This window comes from Schistocerca cancellata, chromosome 5 (assembly GCF_023864275.1).
Source record: "Schistocerca cancellata isolate TAMUIC-IGC-003103 chromosome 5, iqSchCanc2.1, whole genome shotgun sequence".
NCBI classification, from domain to species: Eukaryota; Metazoa; Arthropoda; class Insecta; order Orthoptera; family Acrididae; genus Schistocerca; species Schistocerca cancellata.
Genome location: NC_064630.1, coordinates 302,612,174 through 302,633,160, shown reverse-complemented (window position 1 = coordinate 302,633,160; position 20,987 = coordinate 302,612,174).

The window sequence follows — 20,987 nt, the reverse complement described above, 5'->3', positions numbered from 1 at the left end:
AGAGAGACAGACTACTTAAACTAAGGTAAACTAACTTATGCTAAGAACAACAAGCACATCCATGCCCGAGGATGGAGTCTAACCTTCAGCCGTCCACGGTGGAAGAGCGGTACTAGGCGCTTCAGTCCGGAACCACGCGGTTGGTACTGTCGCAGGTTCGAATCCTGCCTCGGACATGGATGTGTGTGATGTCCTTAGGTTAGTTAGGTTTAAGTAGTTCTCAGTTTAGGGAACTGACGATCTCAGATGTTAAGTCCCATAGTGCTTACAGCCATTTGAACCAACTCTAACCTTCGTCGAGAAGGGCGGCGCGATGGCCCGTCAAACCGCGCGGCTACTCGGCGCGGCAAATTCCTTCCCCAAGGTATAACGACGACTGCTGACATTTATTTTCGACGATTGAGACGACTTGTAGACGCAGTCCAAGAACAACGACCAGGAGGACTGTGTGAAGTGAGGCTTCTCCACGTTATCACCAGCCCGCATTCTGTTAGCCTGACAAAAAGCGCTGTACAGGGGTTTGTTTGAGAATTCATTCTGCACCCATCTTATTTACCCGATTTTACACCCTCACATTTTCACGTTTTCCGCTGTTTATCGAACATCCTTCGAGGAACATCCTTTCCGGGTGAAGATGCGCTTCGGACATGGCTCTATGGCTTCTTCGCATCAAAACCATGTGAATTCTGCAGTCTCGGAATCGAAAAGTTACCCCACCGTTGGCACTCTGTGGTAAATGACTAACGTCTCTGTTTTGTTTATCAGACTTACGGAAGAAAACGCTACAAACTTATGCACCAACCCAGCAACAGTAATCATTTATAAGGTTTAACGTCGCTGATAACTGTTGTGGTCGTCTAAGAGCTACACTGTCTGCCATCGCGTAAACGATTGTCCAGTGCGAGGTGAGGGCAGACCAGTGACAGGGGCAGCGGCGGTGCAGCGGCCGTCCCAGCCGAGGCGGTGGCAGGCAGTGGCGGCGGCGGGGGCGGCGGGGGCGTTGCAGCCGCACCTCTGGTCCCGGCGTCAGTAATTGCCGGCCCTCCGCTGCTCTCTAATGAGACTAATAAGCGGGGGCGGGGCCAGCATGCAGATGAGCTCCGCGGCAGCTCAGCCCGCGCTCCCAGTTATGGGGTGCGCTCACCTGCTCACCTGCCGGGGCGCTCGCTGCACTGACCGCTGCCGGTGGTCGACCGACGCTGGCAGCAAATTGCCGGATAGCTACTGGGTCTTAGCAAGCTTCGAAGTGGAAGTAAAGGTCCTACATTGTCTATCATGTGCAGAAGAATCTATTGGAATGTTAAATCACCGTCAGTTTGGCTTTAGAGAGGGCAACGACAGCAGAAAGGCAGTTCAAATGAGACATAAGAAAAATTAAGACACATCCGTAGAATCGGTTGACACGAAAAAGTGTTCGACCATGTAAAATGTTCTCAAATTTTAGATATACTGAAAAGAAGGGACTTAGTCACTGAAATGAAAGAGAGCATGGAGCGGTGTGTAGAGCTAATGTAAAGAATATTAACAACATTTATTTGCTTCAGCGACATCTTAACCCTATTTAACTCTCTATATACACGGCTATTCAGCTACATATAACTATGGCTTCTACGCAACCAGCAACTGCTTCAAATAACATGTGGATATTTTTCATATTCTCTCACTCGCAACATGCATACACTCAGTTCTACAGAGAAAGAGAACAGGACCTTTCTGTATCCAATTTAATGTAGCTAGTTTTCTACTGGTATACATTTCCACTAAAGGCAATACTTTTCGCACTATTCAAGTAAAACGTACAAAGTAACCTTCAAACACCTTTACTCTTTAATAGCCCAAAAACTGTAGCCTCCAGTGAAAGCATATCCCAGTACAAAATGTAACAATATCATATTTCCCAAAAAAAGGTTCTCTTCCTTTTTTCTGTAGGATGAACAGTTTGCAAACAGCAAATGAGAGACTATGAAAATCTCACTTGTCGTTTTTAAATGTTTTGCGGGTTAGCTGAATCACCCTGTATAAAAATTCAGTTTCCATATGTGTATGTTGGAAAAACTCTAAAAGTAGTGGGTCAACTAAGTTTAAATTTTGACAAAATGTTGCTTTTGCAATCTCGCGTATTTATAGACATATGCTTTATAATACAAAATAAATATGTAATATACAAAGGGGGAACGTCGTTATCAAAATTACAGAATAGTTTCTTGACCAGCTTACTTCAAATTTTTACGCACTACCCTAACAAACACTTGAACAGGGTGAAAGAAAATTCGCGCACTCTTATTCGCAGCGCGATTCCTCACACACTAGAAATGAAAAAATATTTCTCACAAAATTTCGTCCTTCTGTCGGCATTCACGACTAGTGCTGTGCAGTGGACAGTGTTTTGGATTAGCTTGCAGGAAGACAAGGGTTCGATTCTACGTCGAGGAGCATTTCTTTTAATTTGCTAAATGTCGTCTCTGCGATACCGTATCTGATGTCTTAATCAACATAACGTGATTACATTGGGTCTTGTACAAAACATATGCACTTACAAACTACTAACACAGATATGGCAGTACAATCGTTGTCACTGGTCAGCTTTTAAAGAAGTCTTTTGCACGTCTTGGACGCGAATTGTTCTGCACACTGTATCTACTAATTCCAAACCTGTTTTTTGTGTACCCTCTTCCAATGGTCGAACTATTATTCTTGCCACATTCAGGTCCATTAAATTTCTTTATGGCCTAATGTCACCAGTAGTTATTATATGGCGGAATGTAACTGGTAAATAAAAAAACAAATACGCCTCGACTCAAAATCGAACCCTTGAGCTTCTGAATGCTAACACAAAACGCTGTCTCCTGCACAAATGGCACAGCAATACTGCTGTATGCTGACAGACATAGTTACCGTGGATGTGATTATAGTATTTCAAGACTGCTAAGCATTTACTGCGAAAAATAGCGCAGAACGAAACTTTCTGAGAGACATTTTTGTATTGCTAGTATGTTAGGAATCGCATTGCGCTAAATTTTCTTTAGAGTGAAACATTGTCAGCAAAAACTTCGAAAGTTATTGGCCGACTTAACTCAAATTTTAAATATCATTATATCAAACTTGTAGTTCTGGCCAGCTGGCTCACGGTTGAAAAACTACTACACAATCTGAATATGCAATAATAATTAATTAGGCTCAAGTTGAGGGGTGGGGGGAAGAGGAAATGGGCGGTGGTGAGAGGTAATGGACATAAAGAGCAGAAACGAGGAGTTGGCAGCGATAAGGTACAGGAGGAGATGGACAGAGTGACGAGGTCAAAGATGGACTGAGAGAGGGGGCAATGAGAAGATGGGCACAGAAAGGGGGAGGAGGAGATGAACAGTGACAGAGGAGACAAGTAGATTACACATACATGAGATAGGCAAAATAATGTGAATACCTGTACTTACTTCGGAATGGTTTATTAACAAGGGGTTGGACCCCCATTTGCCCATAATAGAGCTGCGGTCCTTTTTGGTATACAGACATATAATGATTGTATAGACTCCAGTGGAATGTTATGCCTCCTGTAGTGACGAGGGATGCGGATTTCTGCTACGGAATTTGTTCTCCAATACTGGCTGTGTGAATGGGTGCATTATAGTTCTGAAATACGGCATCATTGTCAGGAACAACATTTGAATCATGAGGTGCACCTGAGCACCTAAAGTTTTCACATATCTCCCGCCAAATATGTGGATCTGTTGAGAGATTTCGCCTGAAGCTATGCAGCCCACATAATATAAATGTCATGCATTTCTTCCTTCAAGACAATTTTCAGCAGCATTCTGCAGGGGCAGTGAAGGCGCTCTTGCAGCGTTTTCGATGGGAAGTGTCTGATCGCCCATAATACAGCCCTTAATTGGCTTCCTCTGTTGTTCATCTCTACTCACATGAACCTCTGGCTACGAAGACAACCTTTTCACACAAACAACGAAAGGCAGATCAGCGTAGAAAATTGGCAGAAAGCACAGGCGACTGCTTTCTGTGAAGAGGGTAATGGAAAGTTTGTACAACGCCACGACAAATGTCTGTGTTGGAGAGGTGATTAGTTAGAGAGATAGCTGGAAGTATTGGCTGACTGTAGCGAATAAAAAAAAATCGATTTTCTCTGTGGTTTTCATTTCGCGACCGATCGGCCCTTACTTTCCGAACAGCCTTCGTAAAAGTAAGGAATTTTAAATTCAGTAGTGTATTTTGTGTACTGCTATACGGGCTCGCAGCGTTTCCCGTTTCGTTTGAAACAAAACGAATCATTGCACCATACATTTGGGGGAGGCGGGGGCAGCCAGTCGGTAGAGCATTATCCAGCGAAAAGCAAAGCTTTCAAGTCTCGCTTTGACAAACAGTTTTAATCTTTCAGCAAATTTTAAATACATAGTTCTTTTCGCTAGAAAGTAGTGAGCATTGAGCATTCAACACTTTCACGTGATCTTAGTCATATTGCAAGTTTCTTTATCTTCAACAATTCTGATCTTTGAAACTTACTTGTCAGGCTACGTCATCAACTAAAATCGAAACGTCGCTCTGCTTCATCCGACATGCGCACCCAGACAGCAAGTTCCTCTTTGTTTCGCAGTTTGGATTGAAGAATTTCGCTTTCAGTGTATTCAGAAACTTATTAGTGTGACCAGCCAGCGTTGCACGCCGTAGCAGCTGGACAGGGAGCCGCGTATACTGGCTACCGGCGGCATGGTGAGTCTCTTCTCAAAAGCACCGCCACCGGAAAAGAAGGCATTCCAGAGGGAGACCGCGAGGTGGCACTGAAACGCTATCGCCCATGGAGACTTTTAATTATTTGTTAATAACTTCCGTGATACAAGAGGGAGCTGTAGAGGATAAAAATTGTAGTGCACGACAGGCATTGGACTACATAAAGCAAAATAGTTGAGGACATAGGTTGCAATTGTTGCTCTGTGGTGAAAAAGTTAACACGGCAGAGGAATTCGTGGCTGGCCGCATCGAACCCGTTAGAAGACTGTTGACTCTTCGCTACATATTGCATTACACCTGGTGGCACACAGAAAATAGTACATCTTCATTTGATTATTGCGAGGTTTACAACACGTTTCCACATCTTGTAGATATCTGTTCTACAAACGTTTCCGTAAGCGAAAAGCAAAATGCAAATGTTTTCCTTAAGAAGCACATCGTACAAATGGCTTCAAATCATTGACGAGGCATTGGTCAATAGGTTCGCTGAAGCTCCTTTCAACGTTCTCAATGATTTCTTGAAGAATGGCTTCTGTCTCTTGCCGGATTCCGCGTTTAAAAATTGGAAATTTGTGGTAAGGTCTTATGGGACCAAACTACTGAGGTCATTGGTCCCTAAGCCTACAAACTACTTAACCTATCTTACGCTATGGACAACACACACACACCCATGCCCGAGGGAGGACCCGGAACACCGACGGGGGTAGCCGCACGGACCGTGACAAGGCGCCCAAGACCGCGCGGCTACCACGCACGGCCCGCGTTTAAAGTAATCAGTATTGTGAGGTCGCTGTGATAAACTTTTATTCTTGAGATGACCCTACAGAAACAAATCAAGGCCTGAGAAATCTATTAATCTCATCAGCAAATGGATATCATCGAACCTTGAGAATAACCAGTGCGCAAAGTGGAGCTGGAAAGCGTAGCCTTAGTATAGTAACTAAATTACAGGCCGCATGGGCTGTAGTTCCATCTTGCTGAAACCCTATAGCATTAATATGGCTGCGGAATGAAAGAATTGTTAATAATTGGCCTCATACTGCACTCACCTGCCGGATATTGATATCTTCAAAAAATATGGCTCAACAACTCCAATGGACAATCTAGTAGCAAACCAGAAGACGACCTTTGGGCTGCCTTGGGCGTTTTCATGAATGAGAAACAGTTTTGTGTCCGACTAATATCATAAATTTCGTTTACTGTTAAAACCAGTCAGTTTACTTCATCAAACGTCGGAAGGTTCTTCAGAAATGCGTCATGCTAGTCAATTCTGTCCAAAAACATTGTGCAGAAATTGCGCTTATTCAAGTAACTATGTAGGCTTCCGTGGACGATTTCACGGTGATTAATATTCTTCTGCGTGTTGTTTCAGGAGGTCTGTGTGCTAGCGAAAAAGTCGTGGACGCGCCACCGAAAAATTCAGTAGGCCACTGAAATTATAAGTCAGCCAGACAACATCAGTAGGAGGTCATCTACAAACTTCCGGCGCCCTGACTGCCAGCTGCCCGTGTCCAACGGGCCGCGACTGGTCGCTGGGCAGAAGCCTCTCTGGCCACGAACGCGACAGCCTAGAGAACAGGGTAACTGTCAGTCCATTTTCCCGCACACTAGGAAGAAAACTTGCCCGCTAGAAGCCAGGCGCAGATTTTGAGACTGCCGCGTCAGTGACAAGCCGGCTAGCCCACCAACAGCTTCCTTCCGGCATGACTAGCCATTACATTCTAAGGCCAATAAAGTTTCAAAAAAAGTATCACGTAGTGACACCGATCGTCTGCAATAAATATAGCTACCTTTTCCTCCGCAAAACGTAGTCTTGTCCTGAAAAAGGTCGTTGTAATACGGTAGAAACGTTGGTTTTAAATTATCGTTAAAGTATTGTATACAATGACGTGCTTACTCAGTTTATCTCATGCCCGCAACTGCGGGACATTTGTACACTTTCAGTCATAATTAGTTTAGGATACCACTAAGCTGAACGATATATACAAACTGTGTACAACAGATAAGCTGCTTCTGATGCTGCTGGTCTCAGCTTTGTTTGGAGCAGCCTGGAAATCTGCTGTTCTGTTGCCATTCCAGAACATTACAAATGTCCTGCACGTCTTTGAAGAGGATTGTGAAACACGAATCCTGACTTGCTAAGTAGGCACATGCTGATTGTGACCATTATCGTGAAAATTTTGATGTTTGTTATTAAGATTAGGCATTTTCAGTGCAGCATCAGTAGGGCAGGCTTCAGAATGAACCAGCCGGTTCGAAACTAGCCGCCAAACACGTTTACTGCGACAGTGACATATCGTTAACAAACGGGCCATGAAATATTAAAAACGTTAATTTTCCTGTGTCAAAAAGACGTTGAAACTTAGGAGCATCCAAGGAGAGGTCACAGCATTGGTATCGCTTATTGAAAGCTACAATGCACAGTTAATATTAGGAACAGAAAGTTGGTTGAAATAACTACTATAGCCTAAGTTCAAATTAGATTATTTATCACAAGGACAGTGAAATGGCTGGACTAGCAGGACAGAGCGGATTAGAATGTGGAAAGGGGTCAAAACGAGTTCCTGTCAGTTGCACTCAACATACAAATTTTATTTATCAACGCACAATATTACAACAAGAATGCAAAACACACAAAACTTTAATCGACCTCCTTTGGTTAACTTTAGGTCGGCTGAAGGCCACATCCAAAATCGGAGACACAAGGCCTAAGCAAAATTGAAATAAAACGTTCTTCTGGAGCTTTCACCCAAAAATATTTTTAAAATCTTCAATCTCATTGGCTGAAGGCCTTAGCAATTTAATTATAATGGAACTAGGCTGGAGGTCGCATATTAAGCAATAAGAGGAGTTTCAACCAAAAGGCAGAAGGCCTTATCTTAAAATATTTCATGCAAAGAGCTGAAGGCTTCATACAAATCATAACAATATTTGCCTTAAGGGCAAGAGAAGAACATTAATTTAAGAGATATTAAAACTCGGCTGAAGGCCACTCACCAACAAATAATTTAAGGGCTTAAGCCCTAGAGAGAAGAGTTTGAATTTCAAGGGCATAAGGCCGTATCCTAAAACATTTCATATAAAATAAAGAATAACAATCGAATGCCTTAAGGGCAAGACAAGGACGTTAATTTAAGAGATATTAATACTCGGCCGAAAGCCACACATCAACCAAATAACTAAAACCAAACACGGAAATTAATACATAACACACAAGGAACGGCGCTCAGAAGTTTCCAAGGTTTGGCCTGGGATTGTAACACTAACTTCCGTTTAGGTGAGACAGGAAGCCAGTCCAACGACGGCCGGCCGGAGTGGCCGAGCGGTTCTAGGCGCTACAGTCTGGAACCGAAAGACAGCTACGGTCGCAGGTTCGAATCTGCCTCGGGCATGGATGTGTGTGATGTCCTTAGGTTAGTTAGGTTTAAGTAGTTCTAAGTTCTAGGGGACCTGAGAAGTTAAGTCCCATAGTGTTCAGAGCCATTTCAAGCATTTTTTGTCCAACGACTTTTTAATCTGGAGGCAATCCAACCGACAGACAGCCGACCGACCAATGAACCAAAACGACCATAAAATTTCAGTACAACGACACACAGACCATTGGCGCCCACAACAACCAACAACACCCCAGCTGTCGAACTACACGCAGCGCTGGACAGCAACAACACGATGAGGGAAAAACACTTACTAAAATTACGTCAACGACCAGGGCAGGTAACCGGAACGTCAACGGCCACAAGGCAGAAGATACCGCTGGTGAACTGCAATAACAGGGAATAAATTAAGTTACGTTAAATTCCACAGGAAGACGGCTGAAATCTTAGCTGACTTAATAACATACACATTATTGCTCGCGGGAACGTCCCAAAAGCGACAACCAGGATTAAGCGAAGAAAAGTAAACAGTTGAGGCTCGATAGTAAGTTAAGTGAGGACTCAACTTTCATGTCCAAGATCGGTGGTTGACGAACTTCGTCGACTCGCAAGCAGCACCTCTCACTCCAACCGCGCGTGCACACATTCAGCGGCTCCAGCCCGACTCCGCGCGACAGGGCTTGCTTGCCGCTCCACGCCAACCGACCGACTGGACTGCTGGTCCGTCCGCGACTGCTGCTCCGTCAGGACTGCATTGCTGGTGCCTCTCGACTCACTAACTTCCCGACACATGACGACCCGGAAATACTTTCGGTCGCTCCAGAGATGGTACGACAGTGCGATTATCGATACGCGCTTTTGCTGCCACTCATGGGCAAGTAAGGCAGCAAGTTAGTGACGCCAGTAAATGGAATAAGAAAACGAGGTGGCACTATCGTAATAGAAGATGACAAATAATAAATGGCATGAACACGAGCCGTGCACGACTCAGACAGATTAGTCGCTAATCGTTGCATTGTTTTCACTGTAGTGAAGAATTCGATAATATCTAGCGAGGTTATTACGGGTTCCGAATGTGAATTATTCTGTGTGAAGTTAAGCATCAAAGGTCAGCAAAAAGTGGTAATCGGATGCTTTTATAGATCGCCTGCTTCGGTAGTTGTAATGGCGTGTGTGTCGTCGTGTGACTAGCGCCTCCCCTCGGGATTTGACGCCACTTCGGCGACTTGCGAGTCGATGGGGATGAAAGCATGATGATTAGGACAACACAACACCCAGTCTCTGGGCGGAGAAAATCTCTGACCCAGCCGGGAATCGAACTTAGGATTTACAGTCTGTCACGCTGACCACTCAACTACCGGGGCGGACAGTTGTAGTGGTACAATGCTTGCTAAATATTGTTTATAACTTTCCTGACAACGCCATTATAGTAGGATGATACTTCAACTTGTCACGTATAGACTGGGGAGACAGACAGAGACAGAGACAGAGATCCGTGTGACATAATTTTGAATGTCTATTCCGAAAAAATGCTTCGAGCAGGTAACTAGAGAACCAACACGAGAAGGAAACGCTTAGACCTCCTGGCTACAAGCAGACGTGAACTTATTGAATCGGTTAACTTAAGAGGAACGTATCACTAATCATTAGGCTGTGATAGTATCTATGATTACAGGTATTATAAAGAATGTTAAGAAATCTGGGAAGATATACTTGCTTAACAGGAGTGACAGGATACAAATTGCAGAGTTTGTGAGTAGTCAGCATCAAATATTCAGTGATGAGAACGAAGATATAGAGCGCAAATGGAAAAAATTCAAAAGCATCGTTCAATATGCCTTACAATGTTCTGAGAAAGGTCTTAAGAGATGGGAAAGAACCGTCGTGGTTAAATACGGCTTAGAAAACTGCTACGTAAACAAAGAGAGCTTCATCAGTGATTCAAGAGAGGTCTTAACCTTGCAGATAAATAAAAGCTGAACTAAGCGATAATGAGCGTAAGGAGATCAGTTGAGGAAAGCATTCAATAAATTTCACAACCAATTTTTGTAAACAGATGTGCCTAAAATCACAAAGAAGTTTTTATCTTACGTAAAATCAGTAAGCGGTTGAAATTCATCTATGCAGTCACTCAGTAACCACACAGTCACGAAAACCGAAGATAGAGACGAGGCCGAAATAGTAAAATCGGTCTTCCGAAATTGTTTCACTGCGGAACATAATACATTCGCTCATTTCAATCATCGAACGAATATAGAAATAATAGACAGTCGATCGCGAAACAGAAAAACAACTGCAGTATTTTGAACGTGGCTGCACTACAGCAACGGTTACAGATTAGCAGGAATGAAGGACAGCCAATCAGTTTGGAATAAATTGTGGTTTTCAAATCATCTTTATCACGGTTTCGACAGATTTAAACCCATCTTTTTCAGGACGGCAAACCTGCATACAATGCGATAACATAACTTATTATGAAAATGGCATGGACCAATATTACGTGTCTAACAGAAGCTACTCTCTATAGGAAGTGCAGGAATATCACAAACAACATGGTATGTTTTTTGAAGGGCTTCATCTTTCCACCAGCGACTCTTATAAGTTGTTATTACACTATTGCAGTTTCGGCATTAGGCCATTAACAAGCACTGATATTATGGCTTTAAGCCATGTCAACGTAATGTAAGCTGACACATTTGTATGTCGTCTACTTACATTACATTGCTTAAAGCCATAATATCAGCACTTGATAAAAGCTTATAACAGTCACTGGCGTAAAGGTGATGTCCTTCAAAAAAGTTTTAATGGCTGTGAATCCCAGCTACGACAAGTTTTAACATGGTATGTATCAACATAGGACAAGTAGTACTTTCAAACCTCACATTAGCAATTCATTCAGCAAAAAGTCGTCATACGACTGCCAGTAGCCTTTGCGAGTGGTTCATTTCCTCAAAATTCTATTATAAAATTATTGTGCATACAGTCTCTTTTGTCAGTTTATATTGTACTAAGATATTGATGCCACACAGTTTTGTTATTTTTGCCACTATTCACAGACCTATGAATTTCTTTTCTTTATTTTCATTATGTTTAACAGCGGGTTTATGTACTAGCAGTTTTACTTCTTGTACGATGATGTACTGGAGGTGACATTAATTTCATTAGCGTCATTATGCTTGTAATAAAGTACATATGCACAGACATCACTATTTCCTTACGGTAATCTACTCATAGTCTTATAAGGGTCTTGATTATCCCAGTAAAATTTAAGTAGTTGTGTTTTTCGATATCTTATTCTATGCTCGTTGATTTGCACAGTGCATTCTATTAGTAATTCCGAAGTGCTTACGCTTATTCGATGTATAGACCGCCAAGCATACAGTCTTAGACTAACAAGGGAATGGTCAGACTTGTCATGTCGAAACCTGTGTTGCTTTTTTTACCACTGTGTGTTAACATTGCAAGAAGTCTGTAAGCAGAATTTTAGCTGCTGACATGACCTGGAAGTCTGTAAACAATTTTATGAAGTAAGACATTATTGTCGCATGGTTTTCGCGCTTATAACTGCCTCTTGTACAACCCTGACCTCTCTCGCTACGTTATACCAACGCCATCTAGGGACAAGGTGGCGTTAGCTACGCGCCGCTCTCTCGCCACAGCAGTGAGAGAGCTGATTCCCCCCGTGAAAGCGATCGTATGATAATTAAACATTCGTTGACAAATATGGCTGATATGTTATCTACAACATTCTTTCCAAATAGCTATAAAATAGACACAAATAAATATACGGTTTAGAACACGTCCAAATTTTATTTCTTGTAATTACCGCAAAAATGCGAAATATTGATACAATGTTCAAAACGTAGGTTTTTTGTGCACCAAGAACATACAAGCAGAGACTACATATGGCAGCCCTGCGAATCACAGACGTTGTTAGATGTCCGTAGACAAAACTGGGCTGGTGTTAGGAATGAATCAGGCCTGGTATCAGTATATTTCGACGAGTGCCGCACATATTTAATCAAATTCTGAAACCGTGGGGAGGAAAATTGATAATGTACTACTGACTGCAGCTTGAGAATATTGTCACGGTGATAGACAGGAAATTGCAATGATCTGCACACAATAATTTTCTGTTAGTTTTCTGCAAAATGCCTTCCACTGACGGAAAAATTCTCTGTCTAAAGTTTGAATTACGTTCGTCGTGCCGGGTGGAATCTGAAGTATCTCTACTTCTTTGTCAGGGTGGGCTCGAAATACAGCTTTTAATGAATCAGACCTTTTATGACCTGACCACGAATCTAGAAGAAGAGATTTGTTCCCGCAGAACGGAAGAAAAGCATGACGCATGAAAAGTGTAACATTTTCATTTCCAATTTTTCCACACTTCGATGCGTCTACCACAAGATTGTTTGCGTAGAACATTGTTCTTTCGACACGTGGTCCAAAACGTCCAGTTGGTTCTTGAAGACACACATATAGTTTAGGCAGCAATGAACCATCCAGACTAATTATGGGCATTGAAATATATGAATGGGTGAGTGCAGTCGTGGACTGCGGAATCGCCTCAATATGTTTTTCCCCTTTTAATGACAGTGTTCTTTCCGCACGCATTTCTTTTTGAAAACCTGACTGACCTGCATTGTACACGTACGATTCACTAAAACTAGCGATCTCATTTTTTGCATTCGTAAGAAAAGCTCGGTACAAATTTTGTTATTTATCTTACCACAATTTTATGTGATCTTTTGAAGCAACTAATCAACGTCGAGAAGCTGTAAATTCTTTAGCGCCTATCGCGTTGGCAATCTATAACGCCCAATCACGCAAAGTTGCATCGCTGACACTAAATGACTGTTGTCTGGCATCGGTAAATAGCTCAAAAAGTCGCGCATTTATCTCCGTCACAATTTCCAGTCGACTCTTACGTCGTCCAGCGACTTCCTTTTTCCATCTATACAATTCACGTTCAGAACGGACAAAGCGATACTTATTTTGAACAGTACTGACACGTAGGCGTTTCTTACCACTTTCGTTCAACCAATACGTCACCGCTTTTTCTTTCTCTGATAAGGTAATTGTAGTTGCTGGTGTTACTTTCGGAGATAATTAATGATGGTACGTGGCACTATCACTCGAAGAGTCTTCATGAGTGCAACTTTCATCGGTGTCTTCGCCGTCTGTAGATTCACAGTCTGCAATATCGAGTGTTTCAGTTGTTTTTAGCCACGTGTCTGCGCCATTTACATGCTCGTCTAGAAGTTTAACAACCATGTCGCACAACACATAGTCTTCACTCGTGTTTTCTGTTGATTGCTTCATTTGGCGTCTGTGGTATATCTCCATGGCAAGCAGCAAAACATTTACAGGGCTCGCCATCACCTGTGAGGGGAGATTGAATGTTCATCGTAAAGTGGCTTGCGGAATATAGATGAACATGTACAGAACATCTTTCACATCTCTATCCAGTTTCAGGACGGTATGTTTCGAAATACGTACCAGAAATTAAAAGGACGTGCATGCCACAGAAACGAATATTCGTTTCCCCTTTCCACCAAAACCGTGCAGCGATATTCCTCTTTAATGAACGCCGCGATAAGACGGCCGCACTTCCCGACCATGCGCACAACGCTCGCGACTCGCCATTTCCAGGGGTGGCCAGCTGTCACTGCAAGCGCCAAGCAGGAAACACAGCCATGTTCGTGATTTTTTTTTAGGTGACTTCCAGTTCATGTCAGCAGCTACAATTTTGCATACGGACCTTTTGCACAGTTAAATAACAGTGCTAAAAAAAGCAATACATGTTTCGGCATGACAAGTCTGACCATTCCCTTGTAAGTCCGAGTCGATCACTTAAGGTGGCCAAGAAAACCCACCGCCCTGACAACGCTAAGTCCGGCCATATGCACGATCTGCCAACACTCATAGATGCGGAAGTGTCAGGAGGAAGTGTTGTCTACTTCCGAGATGCAGTTGTGTTGGCTGCGTCCGTGGTCTAGTGGTAGCCGGCACAGTAGCTCAGTGTGTTCGGTCACAGGGTTTAGCTAACCACTGTAATATAAAAACTGAGTAAACGGACCAACGAACTACCTGAGCGGGTGTTGTGAGACGTCTGCCCCGGTCATATACAACGAACAAAATAGAACAAAATGAGATCAACTAAAGAAAAGGAATTGGTAACCGTCGCGAATTATGAACTTATAGTCGCGTGTTCGCGTCCAACTGCATTTTTTTTTTTTACGACATTTCGGCCGTCGTCTAAAGTTATGAGTCTGATTGAACACCGAAGACAATTCGCTTCACATTCTACCCACTATCAATAACAAGTACTTCCAGAAACAATTCCGCAGGACAGCTCGTGGCTACGTCGCGATCAGAACAGCTTACGCTCGAGCGTTTCCTCGCGCTGCAGCGGCTACCGGCCACCGGCCACCGGCCAGGCGCCACCCGCCGCCTGAAATCCGGCGCCACCCAGGTGAACGCGGTGCGACGCTATCAGTGTATGTGACAACTGTCGTTCTTTTCTAATTTGAAGTTCTAGTTATCATCTTGTAGTTATCATTGAACTTTGCATACTTGAAAATCATGAATTACGGTTAAACGTTGTAAAATTGAGTCGCAAATGGAAAAGGATGTAACATCTGCAACACAATATTTACTTTTTGGATAACAGAGGGGTAAATGCAGAGGAGGCAGCTAGAAATATTTGAACTGTGTCTGAAGCGAGTGCTTTTGGGAAAAATACTTGTTTCAACAAAGATCGTTGTGGTATGCATGGTTTTCCACATTAAGGAAGCCTCGACTTCTGATATATGTGATGGATTACCATTTAACCATCATGCGACATTTGCATTCAACAGGCAAAGTTCAGAGGTCTGGTGTAGGAGTACTGCGTGCTCTAGTTCGAAACAACAAAAATCAACGGAGTGACTACTACTTAATGTCATCAGGTCGCTCATTGAGCGTTCGTATGCAGTACTGTTACTGATGACGAGTTATGATGCCTTTATCGTTAACCTCCTAAGAAGAAAAGAAAGGCTGAGCCCCACTAAAAGACTTAAACTTGAGCGAAGAGTAGTGTGAACATAATATTTTTCATCTGATAGCTCCAAAAGTGTGTTTTGCGCTACGAATTCTGCCCCAAGGGTGTGTGCATCACAGCTGGCATTTGTTGCCAACAACTGAGACACCTTGCTGTCGCAGTGTAAGAAAATCGACCGACAAGACTACATCACGTGTGCTACTGCATGATAAGGCACTCTTCTGATTTGAGAACCAAAACTATCCAGGAAGTTGATAGGAAAGTCATCTCTCAGGCACTTGTATTGATAGAGAAGTCCTCTCTCAAGCACTTGTCCCTCTCATCATATACTCGCAAATTTTTACCTTTCCCACTCTTGATCGGTCAACCGTCAAGGCAATTCATTTCTAGACGGTTTCTACAGGTGAAGAATTTGCAAACTACTTTAGCATTGTCAAATTGTTTTAGATATCTTGAAAGAAAATCCTGCTGCCGTGTTAATTTCTGTTTGATGATTACCGTTGCGTTCAGACGCAAAAAGCAGGGAGCTGTCCATTCTTTTGTACAAAAGTCTGTTTCCGTTCATGCGGTACTACCGCTCGAAGATTCTTATTTAAGGACTTGCGGGCATCAAGTTCTTTAGCAGAATAAGCCTTATGTTATTCTGCTAATAATGGTACGGAAAAAATACAACAAAGAGGAGTTTGAAGAGTATTTTCGTCTAGAAATGAATTCCCTTGAAGGTTGACCGATCAAGAGTGGGAAAGGTAAAAATTTGCGAGTATATGATGAGAGGGACAAGTGCTTGAGAGAGGACTCTATCAATACAAGTGCCTGAGAGATGACTTTCCTATCAACTTCCTGGATAGTTTTGGTTCTCAAATCAGAAGAGTGCGCCGGCCGAAGTGGCCGTGCGGTTAAAGGCGCTGCAGTCTGGAACCGCAAGACCGCTACGGTCGCAGGTTCGAATCCTGCCTCTGGCATGGATGTTTGTTATATCCTTAGGTTAGTTAGGTTTAACTAGTTCTAAGTTCTAGGGGACTCAGAAGTTGAGTCCCATAGTGCTCAGAGCCATTTGAACCATTTTCAGAAGAGTGCCTTATCATGCAGTAGCACACGTGATGTAGTCTTGTCGGTAGATTTTCTTACACTGCGACAGCAAGGTGTCTCAGTTGCTGGCAACAAATGCCAGCCGTGATGTACACACCCTTGGGGCAGAATTCGTAGCGCAAAACACACTTTTGGTGCTATCAGATGTAAAATATTATGTTCACACTACTCTTCGCTCAAGTTTACGTCTTTTAGTGGGGCTCAGCCTTTCTTTTCTTCTTAGGAGGTTAACGATAAAGGCATCATAACTCGTCATCAGTAACAGTACTGCATAGGAACGCTCAATGAGCGACCTGATGACGTTAAGTAGTAGTCACTCCGTTGATTTTTGTTGTTTCGAACTAGAGCACGCAGTACTCCTACACCAGACCTCTGAACTTTGCCTGTTGAATGCGAATGTCGCATGATGGTTAAATGGTAATCCATCACATATATCAGAAGTCGAGGCTTCCTTAATGTGGAAAACCATGCATACCACTGTAAGTAGGCTGTTTATGTTTTCTTATTGGCAACGTTACGTCGCGCTCTGTATGAAAATCACTGGCTGTGCTGTGTGCAGTCTGTGGCTAGTTTGCATTGTTGTCTGCCATTGTAGTGTTGGGCAGCTGGATGTGAACAGCGAGTAGCGTTGCGCAGTTGGAGGTGAGCCGCCAGCAGAGGTGGATGTGGGGAGAGAGACAGGGGAGTTTTGAAATTTGTAAGACTGGATGACATGAACTGCTACATATATTATGATTATCAAGGTAAATACATTGTTTGTTCTCTATTAAAATCTTTCATTTGCTAACTATGCCTATCATTAGTTAGTGCCTTCAGTAGTTTGAATCTTTTATTTAGCTGGAAGTAGTGGCGCTCGCTGTATTGCAGTAGTTCGAGTAACGAAGATTTTTGGTGAGGTAAGTGATTTGTGAAAGGTATAGGTTAATGTTAGTCAGGGCCATTCTTTTGTAGAGATTTCTGAAAGTCAGATTGCTTTGCGCTAAAAATATTGTGTGTCAGTTTAAGCACAATCCTGTATAATTTTTCAAAAGGGGACGTTCCATATGTCGACCCTTAGCCGAGGATACCTCACTGGAATCTTCTGATTTTTTCTTGTAGTTTGTGTAATTAGTGTAGATTTTGTTTATTGCTAGCGCGTAATTGTAGAGAGAATCTTCTTTGTAGTTGCAGTCTGTCATTGTTGTACAGTAAAACAGGTGTGACACGCATGTCAATTTGCACCAAGTATTTCGCAGCTGCGCTTGCAATTAACTACATATTATTTTCAGTGCTATGTTAATGTGTTTTCTTATTTTTGCTCTTCAAATTGTGCTTTTCTGTGTTATCATGTGAAATATTGTGACAATAATGGCGTGTGAAAACCGTAATACTAGGCTCCAAAGTAAACTGAGAAATGACAGTGAAGACGAAAGCAGTGTGTTAGCGCCACCATGTAATCAATTAACTAATATTCAAAGTAGTAATTTGGTAATTGTGCATAGGGATATGGAGTGGGCGGTGAACAATGGTGTAGACAGTGAAACAATTAGTGAACAGGGAAGCATTATCGATCGATCGGTCGGCAACAGCTCGCCTTAGGAATTAGGAATGACACAACACAATATTGCAAATACTGTGGACTCAGGTTTTGGGTTCTCACCATTTTCTCAAATGAGTCAAGACACATTTTCCACTTGTCAAAATGTGAATGTTGCTGGTGCAAATTCACTGCCGAAAAGCACTGAGGAACATGTTTCAGACACCAGTGCACTGTTATTACAATTAATGCAACAAATGGGACAAAAGCTTCAAAAGTTTGACACAATGGAACAAAATCAGAGACAAACACAGCAAAAGCTTCAAAAGTTAGACACAATGGAACAAAATCTTCAAAAGTTAGACACAATGGAAAAAAATCTTCAAAAGTTAGACACAATGGAACAACACCAGAGACAAACACAGCAACAGTTAGACACAATGGAACAAAATCTTCGGAAGTTAGACACCACACTTTAACAAACACGTGAAGATTTAACTACTGAGTTACATAACATTGAATCGAAATGTCAAAAAGTCTGTAATGACGTAAAAACACAAATTTGTGAGCATTTCCAACCTATTCTTTCGCGCCATGAAAATGCATTACAGAATCACGAAGCAGCCATAAAAGAACTGCAAACTATTGTTCGTGAAAATCACGACACCTTGCAAGCTAAAATTGACTCAGTTGCATCTACCGATTCGGTTACGCAACTTGCAAAAACTCAGGAAAACTTAAAGGACACAGTAGATACGATTTCAACACAAATGGACACTCTGAAACTTGGTTCAGAAAAACACACAGAGGAAATAATTTCACTAACGGATAAAGTAGCCGAACTTTCAGATCAGTTCACTAACTTATCTACAAAGGTAGATGATGATCTGAATTACACAAGACCTGTAGCCATCACTGACACAGAAGAGTATGAACAAATTAAGAAATTCAAACAAAATCAGAATCAAATTAATACGCAACACAAAAGAGAAATCCGGGAATTACAAGATCAGTTGGCACAAGTAATACAAAAATTACATATTTCAGAGGACACTCGCGCTCCAACACGGGAAGAGGGACTTAGAAATACGGAACAACCACAAAATAATAACACCGGACACTTCGGAAATTATCAAAGAAATTGGCAAGGCGCACCGAATTTTGAGATGGAACCGCCGAAACGACGTAACAATGACCGACATGTGACTCGCCGACATGATGATTTTGACTATAAGCTGTTCATTACTACACGTAAATTCAAAACATTTAAGAATTCTGGCAACGACATTCATCCACAAGTGTGGCTTCATCAATTATCTCATTGTTTTCCTGCCAACTGGTCATTAGAACACAGATTAGAATTTATGTGTGGCTACTTAGAGAATGAACCAGCTGTAAGAATGCGATCGGTCATTCACGATTGCCACAGTGAAGGAGAATTTTATCATGCCTCCCTCTCAGCATGTTGGTCTCAAGCTACACAAGACCGAGTAAAACATAGCATCATGATGATGAAACACTTTGAACAATCTGAATTTTCCAGTCTTGTCAAATATTTTGAAGACATGTTGCATAAGAATCAATATCTTTCAAACCCATACAGCCCCTCAGAACTCATCCGCATTTGCTTAATCAAATTGCTGAACTTTTACGACATATTATTTTGGCAGTGCGTTGCAAAGACGACATTGAAGCTTTTCAGGGACTCTTACAAGAATTAGAAATTTACACAGACAGTCGCGGCATGCAAAAACAGGAAAACAATCACTACAGGTCACATCCGTCACAATTTCGTAACGACAGAAACGATAACTGGCCACGACAAGCCTATTCTTACAACTTAAATTGTGACCAAAACAGACACCACCCGAATGACAACCACTGGCAGAGTAATAGTTACAGAGGAAGATCGCATTTCCGTAGTAATGAATATGACCGAGACAATCATAGAAACAGACAATTTGGCAACCAGAACTAATATTATCACAGGAGACAGAATAACTTCAGACACAACGGTCCACCGTGCAGTGATAATTCAAGGAGATATTCTCCACCACTGAACCGACAAGAAAGAAACTACAGGAACTACCGAAATGACGACAGACGATATAATCATAACGACAGACCTGAATTTCATCAGGACTGGCGGGATTTAAACAGGGCTGGGCCCTCTGGGCAAGGTGAATTTGTAGAAGTAGACCAAATCCCAATAACGACGCGGGCCAACAAAGAGACAGACAATGACTCGTACCGCAGGCAGTCATGTGCGCCGGTGGCTCAGCGAAAAATGTCATAGACACTAACCTTGAGAAAAATTTTAGCATTCCTTACCGACGTATACAACATGATAATTGCTTTGAAGTTGAAACTCTGCGTACTAGGAAAAGTAAAGGATTGCACCACATTTCGCTTGTAAAACCGCTTATTGAGAAATAAATTGCTATAAAATTTTTCACTTCACGTTACTAGTACTCTTTGTGACACTTACAAACTGTTAACATGCAACTATGTTTTAAAGCTAACTAACTATCCAGTCAAGAACATAGGTAACTTAGAAAAGTAATTGCGAATACATTGTTATAGTGAGCAGACGACACAGTGGTTAGTTTATGTGACAGCTGCACGATTTTATCACGACGCTACTAATGAGTGACAATTTACAATGTTGCTTTTGCGGTGTTTCTGTTTTATATCTGCACAGTTTTTCTGAATTATTCTGGAAAGTAAAACATGTTTTAGTAGTAACTTTAGTGGTATAGCTACAATGAGACAGCCTCTTTCGTAGCACAACAATACGTTACATTATAGTACTTTCTTGATCACGGTAAGGTACGTAATAAATACGATATCTATACGCAAAACATTTCACTTTCGTTTATGATGAGGTATGTACATTGACTTCAGCAGAACTTTGCTTACAGAGGACGATAACTATGACACTTCCACAGAATTATCTTACAGCAAGACGCACATTTAGCGCTACAGGACACGCATTTGAGTGATTAATTTTGTACTTAAACCATTTATTTTTCAAGATTTTTGAATTACAAAGAAAGTTTTCCGTGATACATTTCATTCCATTGCTGTAATCTGTAACACCTGAGGGTATAATTACATTAATCCTCAGGAGGGTACACGCCTACATTGTGTACTATGTGTCTGGCAAGCACAAGGAGCCCTAGCTAATATGGTATTTGCTTATACAACTTTACACATCGGTACCATATTTCTC